At 37.0% G+C, this 13,418-nt stretch overlaps 1 pseudogene; it reads left to right on the forward strand.

Annotated features, from left to right (window-relative positions):
• Window positions 1-8,760: 8,760 nt before the first annotated feature.
• LOC113748189 (polypeptide N-acetylgalactosaminyltransferase 5-like) lies at window positions 8,761-11,942 on the forward strand (annotated as a pseudogene).
• The last annotated feature ends 1,476 nt before the right edge of the window (window positions 11,943-13,418 follow it).

The following is a 13,418-nucleotide window of genomic DNA, read 5'->3' on the forward strand; positions in this document are numbered from 1 at the left end:
CAAAACTAAAAGCAAAAAAACTTGAATATATAAAATAACAAAGCTAAAGACTAAACACAAAAAACTTAAATACTTAAAATAACAAAACTAAAAGCAAAAAACCTTAAATATATAAAATAACAAAGCTACTAAAACCTAAAACACAAAAAAAGTCAATACTTAATAATAACAAAAACTAAAGCAAAAAAACCTTAAAATATACAAATACAAAAGCTAAAAACGAAAAACAAAAAATGACATACTTAAAATAACAAAAACTAAAAGCAAAAAAAAATTTAACGATATGAAAATAACAAAGCTAAAACTAAACCCAAAAACGAAAAACGGTAAACTAACAAAACTAAAAACAAAACAACTTACAATATAAATAACAAGCGAAAAATAAAACAAAATATCAATACTGAAAATAAACAAAACTAAACGCAAAAAAACTTAAAATTATAACATAACAAAACTAAAAAACTAAACACAAAAAACGTAAATTAATTAAAAAGACAAAGCGAAAAAACGAAACAACCAAAAAACGTAAAAGAACAAATAAACTCAAAGCAAAAAAAAAAAATATATATATATATATATATATTTATAAAATAACAAATAGTAAAACTAAACACAAAAAACTAAATACTTCAAATAACAAAACTAAAAGCAAATAAATACTTGATAATTGAGTTAAATAACAAAGCGATAAGACTAAACCATAAAAACTTAAATAATTCAAAAAACACAAATAAAAGCAAAAAACCTTACAGAGAGCAAAATAACAATAGCTAAAAACATAAACACAAAAGCTGATAAGACGGGAATAAGAACAAAAACTCAAACGCAAAAAAAACGGATAGAGAAAAGAACAAAGCTAAAAAACTATAACACACAAATATTAAAGAGTTGGAATAAGAACAAAAGAAAGCAAAAAAAAAAACAGAAAAAAATAATAATGACCAACTAAACCCCGACCCAACTGAATACAAAAACAGAACAAACCTAAAAGCAAAAAAACTAAAGATATCAAACATAACAAAGCTAAAACGAAACACAAAAACGGCCAGATGAAAAATAACAAAAAACTAAAAGCAAAAAACACTTAAAGACATAAATACTAAACCAAAAGCAAAAAAAACTTCAATATAAAATAACAAAGCCTAAAAATAACACATAAAATCTTCAATACTAAAATATACAAAACTAAAAAAGCAAAAAAACTCTAAAATATATAAAATACAAAGCTAAAATAAACACAAAAAACTTAAATACTTAAAATAACAACACTAAATGCAAAAAACATTTAAAATGGCTGAAATGACAAAGCTAAAACAACCCACAAACAACTTAAATAATTAAAATAACAAATAAAAGCAAAAAACAAAATAAATATAAAGATACAAAGCTAACAACACAAACACAAAAACGTGCTATAAAACTTAAAAGAACAAAACAAAAGCAAAAAAAAAACGAAAGAGATGAAAATTAACAAAAGTAAAAACTAACACACAGAAGAAATGAAAAGTAACAAAACGAAAGCAAAAAAAACTAACAATGATATACAAATGTAAACAAAGCTAAACCCCGCTCACCAAACTAAAAACATTAAAATAATCAAAACTACAAAGACAAAATACAACTTAAATATATAAATAACAAATACTAAAAACTAAACACAAAAAAACTCAATCTAATAAACACATAATCATTAAACTAAAATACAATCAACCAAACTAAAAGCAAAAAAAAATAGAAAACATAAGTAATAACAAACTAAACCCATCGCCCCCCAACTTAAATACATAAATAACAAAAAACTAAAAGCATAAAAAAAAACTTACCACACCACACACCAAACACCCAAAGCTAAAAACTAAACACAAAAAAACTTCAATACTTAAAATAACAACACTAAAAGCAAAAAAAAATTAAAAACATAAAATAACAAAACTAATCCCCACCACTAAAAGCAAAAAAAAAACTTAAATAATCAGTAAAACAATGCGTAAAAGCTGAATGCAATAAAATAAAAAAGCTAAAACACTTCATCTACTACTACTACTAGTACTACTACTAGTACTACTACTACTACATCCTTCACCTTCTATTCCTTGTCAGTATACATGTATTCTTAATATTTCTATTGCTACTCCTCTCCATCTGTACACATTCATACATGTTACTAGCTTAGTTCCCAGCTGCCTAGAGTTCTTGTGCTCTCTTGTCTTACAGGTTCCCATGGATCGTGGCTACGCTGATCTCTGCGCACCAGTGTCTCTTTCTGTCTCTCTATTTCTCTGTTCATCTATCTAACTCTCCCTCTCTGCTACTCTCTTTCTTTAACTCAACCAGTTTCGGCAGATGACTGTCCACCAATGAGCTTGGTTCTGCTTGAGGTTTCTGCCTGTTAAAAGGCAGTTTTTCCTCACCACCATCGCCAAGTGCTTGCTCCTGGTGGAATTGTTGAGTCTCTGTAGATAATATTATGGAGTACGGTCTAGACCTGCTGTATGGAAAGTGTCATGAGATAACTTTTGTTATGAATTGGCTTTATATTAATAAAATTGAATTGAATTGTAAGTAGCTTCTTAGTTCATTACTGTAAATTAGTATTCTTTCACCATATATGATCCGACTGTAATAATAGGAGTAACAACTTATTTAAGTTTGAAAAACTGTTTAATATAAAGCATTATTAATACAAAAAATAAAACAAAAATGTTTCCTTAACTTATTTTTTTCATTGTATTACATCACAACATCTCATTAAATTAAGGCAAAGATAGGTATATGGGAAGTATGAAAATACATCTCAAAATGATATAATGTAACAGTCATGAAACAGTACTTCCCTGACAGTGCCTCTGGGTAAAATTCAACGTTTGAAAATAACAAAAAGCACCAGCATGTGCATTAAAAACATAAATGCATTCATTATTGAGTGTGCCTGAAAGAGCACACTATCTATTATTATTAATTCATTTTCTTCGGATTGTACTATAAGGAACATTAGGTTCAGTCAAAAAAAAACTTCTGTAATCAACTTCAACTTTTTGTGCAAAAATGTAAAATGCATCAAAATGCATTATATTTGTATTTTCAAGCATGTAATATTTTAAGTTCTTAGCACATTGTTCGCCTTTATAGTGAAAACACACTCAAATCATCTAAGTAATCTCATGTGTCGATGCTAAATAAATATACAGTATACAAAATGCTCTAGAAATACAAATACAAACATCCACAATCACAACATTACTCCTCTAAGAACAATATATTGTAGTCTTTGAAATACTATAATGACTAATTATCAGGGAAACTGTGTGATGCACTGTTTGTGGGCACAAGGTTGGAAACTTGTACTTCAGTCACTTTTTCAAGATTCACGATTTCTGTCAATTGCTGGATTATTCTGTAATCTCTGGTACAGGAGGCAATGTTGGAATGTACATGAATCTCAATAACATTATCTCATGCCTGCTGCTCAGAAGCATGGAGAGGTCATAAATCAGTGTGTCACAGAGAATGTCAAAGGAAATGTTTCTATCATCATCAAGGAAAATAACTTACATCATAAGGGGATAGACTAAATGTCTGGGCCAAGCTTGATGGTACACTTGCACTTATATCAAAGGGCTGGAGCTAGTAAAAGGCTTGTCCGAGGACAGAGGAGACAGAGAGCTCTAAGAGTGTTGAGGTGACACGGTATGAGAGGAAGATTTGGGACAAAGATCTGGTGAGGTGGGAGCCTCTACTGTCTGGTGACTTGGCTTGTGCTGATGAAGTCTGAATCATCAGTTTGTCTTTATAATGAGTTGTATTGCACAACGCCCCAACTGTGAATGTGCCATCTAAGGGCTCCTCTGCACCCATAACACAAAGTGTGAAGTCAAAATCCTCTTTCTCTTTCTTCAAACTTTCTTGTGCCCCCACCAGTTGAATGATATGATATGATATGATATGATATGATATGGTGGCTATTTCTGTCCAGTATGTTTACCAACTGAGTGAGAGGAGCAGACCGATAATCATGTTTTATTGTGCGTTAGTATTATTATTATTTTTTTAAAGTTAGGCCTATTTCTCAGGCCTATCATATTTGATTCATTATCTCAAGGTCTCGAATTAATTGACATTATCTCGAGAAAACAAAGTCTGTTATCTCGAGATCTCAAGAAAATCATCCCATTATCTCGAGAAAACAGATGAAATTAACTCATTATGACAAGAGCATGGAGGAAATAAAATGTGAAACTGTATGTAAAATGAATACATGACCACTTAGGGCTTCTATATGATTCATTATCTTAAGGTCTCATATTATGTCGTTATCTCAAAAAAACAAATTTTGTTATCTTGTTATCTCAATAAAATGACATTTTTTTTAAATGGAGGCAATAAAACGTATCAGTGCATGACTGCTTACGGCTTCCATAGAATTGACAGTGGCACATCAAGTTATATCACATTTTAAAGTGTATGCAAGGTGTGTCCTGTCCTACAGGTTTGGCTTGATCAGTAGAAGCGACGTAAAACGTCACGTGACGTAAGATAAACTTATCATAGCAAAAAACAAATCAAACAATTAACAAAGACGTTTTGTGTTCAGCCCTTAACCGGTTACAGGACCAACTGCACATTCATCTTAGCTGGCAGTCTGACGTCTATATCTCTGACCAGTGGATGTACTTTTTTTTGCCAAGGTAAACGTGAAGCTGTAAAACTGCTGAGTTAATGAATCGCTTCTGGTTAAGACTTTCAAAGTAAAGGTCTTGGTAAATAGAAGAGGCTTTACACTTTACTCGTGGCCAAGGCAGTTGCCATGGAAATGTGGGTGGTCACAACAAAAACAGGTGACATAGATACAGGTGACATCAACTCAAGGTCCACTCATTCACCTGTTCTGGAGCTTTCAACCACATCACACTGCTCTCACCAGCAGTATGTCAGAGTCAGACCATGTGTTTTAGTCAAAAGCAGCAGACTAACTTGATGTTTCTCTTAACCGTTAGTAATCACAGGTTCAAGGTTTGCCCTTGATCCTAAAAACAGCAGTTACTAATGGAGCTTTTTATCATATCAATAACTAAACGAGTTTGTCTAGTCAGTTGTATTTAGGCTGACATTAATCACAGCATGCTAATATTCAGTACAACGGCATGACCCCAAGAATGATATTATTTCTACAAGTGTCTTTATTTGGCTGCACCAACACAAATACTCAACTAGGATTACTATATTATAGAAAAAATTGAATAAAGATACTCCGTGGCATCATTAGAAACAGTTGGTAAAAAACAGTACAAGCTCCTTCAGTAGCTGTTCTGGAGCTTTCCATCATGTAAAATGATTTTCATTACTGTTCACAAAGGTGGAAAATTGTACGTTGCCTATCTGGCAGTTCATTAAAACAGCAAAACATATAAAATAAAATATACAAATTTAAGATCTCTAAGATTTAATTATCCAAGAATGGAGAAAACTAATTGCCCTGGATGATCAGCGGACAGTTAAAATGATCTGCAGCCTGTCTGACGTGGTTGTTTGAGGATTTACAGTTTTTGGGACTTCCACATTGGCTTATTTCCCAGCACAGGAGGTTGCCACTTGGTAGAAACATGTGGGTGCAACATAACGGATTCCCGCTACCTCTGTAGATAACAAAACATAGCAATTCTTATTTTTACATGATTATACACTAATGAATACATACGAATATTATATTTAATTTCTGCTAATAAATCTCCCTAAATCTTACACACTGGACATTTAAAAATGTTTAATAATTTGTCATCCTATATAAATTAATGTAAACCCTACATCTTTTTAAGAATGGTTAAATCTGCGGCAACTAGACATGGTTGTAAACACATGATGTGTGATGTTTTGCCTCTCATCCAAGAAGCTTCTTTAGTTCATTTAGAGTCTTCAACCTTTTTCAGCCCAAGGACCCCTTAAACAAGAAACAAACAGAACAGGGATCCCCACACGTAATTCATTTTTTTAAATGTTTCACATATAACTTTCATTTTTACTTTATTCATCTTTTATTTCACCCTATTAACCTATTTATATGCTGGGTTATTAGCCTATACGTGTTTATGACTAACAAAAAAAGTTCATGCATAATTGTTATTGGTCATTAAATACCAAGAAATCTTTGGGCATGTCCACTGATACATCCAATTGGAGTTCAAATGCCTTCACTGTTTGTAGTTTTTCAGTTATCTGCACCCTCACATTCACCGTTATTTTGGTGAAATTGTCACTTATTACTAATAATTCTGTTTATACTGTGCCATATTGCCACATGGATGTCTTTTAGCTTGTATATACTTTTATTTTTATATATTTTTTTTACATCTTTTACTTATATTTTATATTTCAAGTTTTTCCTCACTCGAACCGAGGGTCTAAGGACAGAGGGTGTCACCCCCTGTACAGATTGTAAAGCCCTCTGAGGCAAATGTACTTTATGACTTTGGGCTATACAAATAAAATTGATTTGATTTGATTTGATTTCATGTTATTCCTGTTTGCACTGGGATAAGAGGGAAACGCAATTTCAATTCTCTGTATATCCTGTATATATAGCAGCACTGATAATAAATCAGAATCAGAAATACTTTAATAATCCCAGGAGGAAATTATTTTAGTTACAATACTCCAGTATAAGTAAAACAAGTAATCATCAATGGGGGGGGAGTTGGGGGGGGGGTAGATCAGGTATCAATATCAAATATATATATAAATAAAAACTTATATATAATACATACAATAAAATAGATAGATAGATAGATAGCATTACACAAATTTGACAAGTGACAACAAGAAAAAAATATACTATAAAGCAAATATACATAATAAAATATCAAAAAAGCAATAGTAAATACATAAAATAAAATATATTGTACAGAGTTATATACAGCAAGTTTGGCATTGTTGATATGTACAAAGTAGGGAGAAATGTGAGGTGACTGTAGATTGTAGATTATGATATTAGCTTTTGTTTTTTGTAAAAAAAAAAAAAAAAAAAAAAAAAAAAGGTATATACAAGATCATTAACATTAAATAAATAAAGTGCAACAAATGCAAAAGTAAATGTATTGTATAGTTGATCTGACTGATATAATGACAAAAAATGGAGTACTTTGCGGGTCGTGGACTCCTGGTTGAAGACCCCTGGTTTAGAGTCCAGGTGCCTCAGATTTTAACCCTTGTTGAAGAAAGATGACACTACTGACTGAGAACCCTTTTTAAAAATAAATGAATAATAAGACGCTTTATTTTGGTGGTAAACCACGGAACTTCCGGCTAGCTTTCTGTTAGCTCCGCGTAGGCCGAGACTTTTCCTGTCAGTCTGTCCAATCAGATTCACTGACAGGCGGCTGCTAGTCCTCATACAACAAGAAAAAAAAAAAGTGTGTGGTCCAAAGTTGTGTGCGGCGTGGAGACTCAACGAAAGAGGAAGAAACTTTTCTTTTTTTTTTGTTTGAGTTTGTGTAGCGACGAAGGAGTTGGATGAGTTCAACGACGCGGGCAGGAATCGGTCTGGAGATGTCCGCGGCGACACGGCTCGGTAAAATAGCTTCACGTTGTAACCTTGTGCGGCGCTATGGGTGTCAAACCGGCTGTGTTTTCACCCCCGACTACCGCCGCTGCTGCTCCGGGTACACTTGTTTAGCAATGCCACGCAGGCAGCTGACTTCTCAAAGACGAGAAAAGTTTGCCTGCAACTCAGGAGCGGCACACAAGTATGATACTCTAACGCTTTTCTTGACTTCACTTATTCCTTGTTTTAAATGTTTTTTTTAAAAACCTGAGAATAATGAAGATTAGGAGATACTTGAGGGGAGTGGGAGGGTACTACTCCGCGTTTGTCTTCAATCGCCTCTGTCATCTGGCTGGCTGTTTGACATGGCTGCACTGCGTTGTTGTCCATAAACGACGGTGAACAGCCAGCTGCTGAAGGAGAGAGTCATAAAGGAAAGGGAGGTTTTACAGACAGCAGTCCCAGGGTGACCCGCTGATGAAAAGGGCTTTAAAACAAACAACCCAGTCCAGAGGGTCGACCTGCCGTTACATATGCTGGGAAAGGGCCACTCAATGCAAGCATCAAACTAGCCCAAGTGTACAGACAGGGAGGCAAAAACAGGAGGACATGAAGAGGAAACTCCACTCCAGCACAGAGGAGTGATCCTCCCAAGACTGAGCAACCTAAACCAGGAGGAGCCGCCTTTTCCCAAAAAGGTCCACACCAAAGCAGGGCGATCCTGCCAAGAAAAAAGCAGTCGACTTGGATTTAATGGGACAAAATTAGAGAAAAAGTAAAGCGATAGATGGCCCAGTAGAAAAGGGGAGATAACCTGTAGCTGTGTCAAATATAACCCGAGTGGAAAACAAAATATGACTGCCGCCGCAACACGACCCAAGAAGGGGGGGATGTTGTGCAAAATGTTTCTGGGCAAAGGCGATACCAAAGATCAAGGATGAAGTAAGAAAGAGCCAGGCTGGAACAAAAGAGGAGACGAACCCTGTTAAAACATCTAAACCCCTGATCATTGATGAGGCAGACAAAAAATGTGGTGAGTAATAATAAAACGGTGGAGAAACACGTGTAGTGCGACCACCAAGAGTGACCGAAAGCAACGAAAGAAAACTCCAAAACCTGCAATCAAGCTCCAGGCAGCAGAGCACTCCAAGGACAACAGCACCGCTGGCAGGAAACCAGGCCGTCCCCACAAAGTGATTTCTTCTGGACGTGACCGACACCCAGAGATGCCAACGCGGGGGGTCAGTTGGCGGGGGGCACTGTTTTGCCTCGCTCGCCAGCACGAAGATGCAGAGGTTGAGGAAGAGGTGGACGAAGGGCATTTTAAATTAAACGTCTACCTGAGCGAGAAGATCCCAGTGGACCGTGCATCCCAGACACCAGCAGGCCCGAGATGGGTGAGTCGTCTTCTTCTTCTTTCTTCTTTCTTGCACATTTCACCTCAACAAGTCACGCCAAAAACTGAATTGTCCTTTGTCTGGGGTGTGTTTTTTCTTTCCAGTGTGCGCAGGGGAATCTGGTCCACGATGATTGCCTTCCACCAGTGTGATTTTCTGTTTCGTGGATGAAGTGTGGTCCACGTCCTCCGCTCTTTGCACAGCGTGCTCAAACAGATCCCCCCCACACCTCCTCAAAGAGATCATACTGGTGGACGATTTCAGCCAAAGGTACGGTGTCACCTTTTTAAACGGGTGACTTAAGTTGACAGCTGCAGGAAATAAAATGCTCGAGACCAACACTGGGTACTAATCTGTTATTGTTAGAGATTATACTTTTGGGGGCAGTCATTGACCGACTGTTTATGACTTAAAACCTGTAGGCAAACTAATGTACGTAACAGTTTAATTAATGAAATTTTTGACTATATTTTGATTTTTGCTGCTGCATCTTCAAACACTCATGACGGTAAATCGTTTCATATGGAAATGTTGATACTTTTATATATATATATATATATATATATATATATATATATATTAAAATAATATATATATATAGATATATATATATATATATATACACTTTCTGTGTGGACTTAAGACCCCCTGTGTTTATTTTTTCTATATGGCTGTTAATTAGAGTCGTAGCTTTATTTAACACTACAACACCAAGGCAGAAACTGAATGAAAAGACCAGCCTTTGAATGGTAGGTATGTATTTATTTAATTATACTTTAACGCATCGATATCTTACTCTGAGAACTCACACAGTGAGCAAAAAAATGAAAACACAATATATATATATATTTTTTTTTTTTAGTAATCTGTAGCATCAAAGTAAAAAGGCCTCTCAGCTTACCCATTTTCAGTGCCGTAGGTCACCTTTTCAATTTATATCCACTTTTGTCTGCTGTCGTAACTAACCCGATCTAAATTTTTGTCAGACATTCTGAAGGAGCCGCTGGATAAGTACATGTCCAAGTTTCCCAAAGTGCGAATCATCGTCTGAAGGAGCGAGAGGGCCTGATCAGAGCCAGGCTGGCTGGAGCTGCTGTAGCCAAAGGTAGCCACTGCCACTTTGATTATGAATGGTCATAAATGTTCTTTTAAATGGTTTTATATATATGTGTTTGGTGTGTCAAAGGTGAGGGAGGGGAATATGTCCCACGTAAAAGAAACACAAAGGCAACAACAGAATCACATGAATGTGTCCACTGGAATGTTTCCTGAAAAAAACAAGTGTGTCCTTGTCTTTCGGATAGGTTAGGCGTGTTAAAGGTTAATCATTCCTATTATTCAAACTGTAGCTGACCTTTGAGTAATGTAAACTCTCCTGTAACTCACGAATGGACAGAAGCACAGTTTTAAAAAGGCACACAGTTTTTAAAAGGGTGTTTTTCAGCTTGCATACATTTCACATGAGCTTATCGGATAAGAAGTATTTTTAAAAAAAAAAAAAATCAAACGTAAAATTGTTAATAGTGCTTGTTAATCATTAACACAAAGGTAAGATACTAAAAACCAGGATTAGTTAGAGACTGTGCGCTGAAACTATGTAAAGAGAATATCCATTTGCTTTTGCCTGGAGCAGTAGACATTCAAAACCATTCAAAAGTCTTTGTGGTTTGAGTGAATAACACAGATAGAGTATATCCTGGCAGAGTCAATCTCTGAAACATCAGGCTGACACAGATTAATGCATTTTGAAAAGTCCCAGACACAGTTCTCGTATCTGTGCAAATCCAAACCGCACCACTGCACACATTTTAGGAGACGTGTGCAGGAAATAACACCAGTTGTGTCTCTGTACTGTCTGTGAAAGTCACACGTCGCCTTACACGTCATTGTACAACAGTAGAAACTCACTCAAGCCGGCAACCTGCTCTCGGTGTATTTACTACATACTGTTAGGCGTCTTATTGCACACAAAAAACAAACACGTCTACAAAGGCTGTAACTGTTAAAATGCAGAACGTTTGTCTATTTGTTTAACTGCAACAGGATGTTTGCTTTACTCTAACATAGGTGAGGTTCTTACCACCTTCCTCGACCCCGTGGAATGCAACGTGGGATGGCTTGAGCGCTGTTTTGGAAAAAATCTATCAGGATCGCAAGAGGTGGCCATGTCCAGTTATTGAAGTTATCGGTGATAAGGACATGAGGTGGGTCAACGCCAACAGACATGGCGTATATGTGAGTGACCGTGTTTTCTCTACAGGAAGTTAGAAACGCATGATGGAACATCGTTTTGATGTCTTTTTCGCTGCAGTTATATGCTGGTTGACAACTTCCAAAGAGTTATTTTCAAATGGCCTTTGGTGTTTGGCTGGAGCGCATTACCAGACGAGTACATTAAGAAGCATAACATGACCATCTCAGATCCAATCAGGTACAAAACAGCCAGTATTCATGCTTATATTATAAAATTATTTCCTGCTGCATGTTTATTCATTTATTTTAAGTGACCTTACAGATGTCCAGTTATGGCCGGAGGCCTTTTTTCAAATAGACAAAAAAACTTCTATGAGCTCGGTGCCTATGATCCTGGTCTCGACGTGTGGGGTGGGGAGAACATGGAGAGTTCATTTAATAAGGTATATGATTTGTCTAACTTAAACATGAACATGGGCTGAGGGTTTTGAACTCCCCAGAACTTCCCCTCACATGACTCTTTATTTGCGTTTAAACAGATTGGATGTGCGGAGGTGAAATCGAGGATCACCCCTGCTCGCGAGTGGTACACATCTCCAGGGACAGAATCCTACAAATTCCCCAAAGACAGGCAGGAACAGTGGAGCGCAACCTGGCGAGGGTGGGCGGAAGTCTGGCTGGATGAGTACAAGGACCTTTTCTACTGACGTCACGGGTACCCACCACCTGCTGGATAAGAAGGTCACTGACATCGGCAACCTCACCGGGCAGATTGAGCGAGGAAGAGGCTCAAATGCAAGAGCTTCAAGTGGACCTGAGAACGTGTATCCAGATATGAACGCCCTTTAGTCAAAGCTGAGGGCCGGGTATGTAGACGAAGAAACTTTGTTTACAATTCCCGAAATAAAAATGAAAGCCTGTTATTCTAACCCTCCATGAGCTATTGTTATCTCAGCCGAGAAGCCCTGAACAAAACAAATCAGACAGACTATGATTGTGCGCATTTGGAACAAAGAGCAGCTGTCCATTTAAAGTCTGTGACAGCTTTCTGTTCAGGATTCATTGAAGCAAACGAGAACACACAACAAGGCCTGTTAAATAAGTAAACAAATGTTTGCAATGCTGTTGTTTCACTTATGTAAAAAGTTTGATCTTTTTTTTTTCCCCTTGTAATCTTTAATCGTGGTGTGAGAAAATGCTTCGCTCTGCAAAAAGACCGTCTTTGCTGTTTTGAGACGTGTGATCTCAGCAAACAGGTAGGTGTCTTATTTTATGTTAACAGATTTTGGCTTTTTTTTTGTGCAAAAATAGAAAATAGAAAATGTGTTTTGATTTTTTGATTCTTACGGAGAAAGATATACACACACTTGTGCAATCTCTTCTGGCCTCTTGTCCATGGTAATTGTTGGGGGGCGGAGGGGGGCGTAACAAAAAATTTGCAAGAGTAGACGCAAGACAGAAATCAGTCAGGACACAAGCCACGATAAACAAGGGTGTAGTCCAGAGTAGACCAAGACTTTCCAAATTTGGTCTTTTTTTGGATTCAGAGCAGCCCCAGTTGCACCCTCAAAATCTTTCAGTTTCATGAAGCAAATACATCCTCTACTCTTCTCTCTCTCTCTTTATCTCAGAGTCAGCCTTTAATTACACACTGGTGAGGCACGTTCGCCAGCAGGACGATGCTTCGCTCCCCAAGGAAAGGCACGGCTTTGCTTTACAGTTGTGGTGACAACACCAAGGCTGAACTCCCGCGGGTTCCACAAATCACAACTCGGCTCTGGTAGGTTAGCTTTGTGTGCCTTCTGCTTTTTGTTTTTCTTTTCTCTTCCTCCTCTCTCAACTCTGTTATTTTCGTCTCTGTAAGATATATTTCAATCAACAGGACCTGCCTACGCTAATTCACCAGAAGTGAAAAATGTTCTTTTGAAAATGAGTGTTTACAGTTCGTTAATTATGTTTTCCTGTTTTGTTTTGTTTTGTTTTGTTGTGGTTTTGCAAAAGGGCGGAGCACCTCATAGCAGAGTATGTGTCCCACCACATGTGCCTGGAGGCGGGGGCCCAGGGCGCACTCTTCGCATCGGCCCATGTGAACCCAGCAATGGCCTTCCAAAAGTGGCAATTCACACACTTACAACACCACCACGCTCAGTGACGAGATGGAAACGAGTGTCAAAACATGCACTATGGAGAACCGTCAGTGGCCCACACGTACAGTACGGTCTGTGGGACCAGACTCAGCATAGCGACTCTCCAAAGGAGGTGGAAGCAACTTCGGTGGCAGTAATGTGGTGCGG

This window comes from Larimichthys crocea, chromosome XVIII (genome assembly GCF_000972845.2).
Source record: "Larimichthys crocea isolate SSNF chromosome XVIII, L_crocea_2.0, whole genome shotgun sequence".
Taxonomy (NCBI): domain Eukaryota; kingdom Metazoa; phylum Chordata; class Actinopteri; family Sciaenidae; genus Larimichthys; species Larimichthys crocea.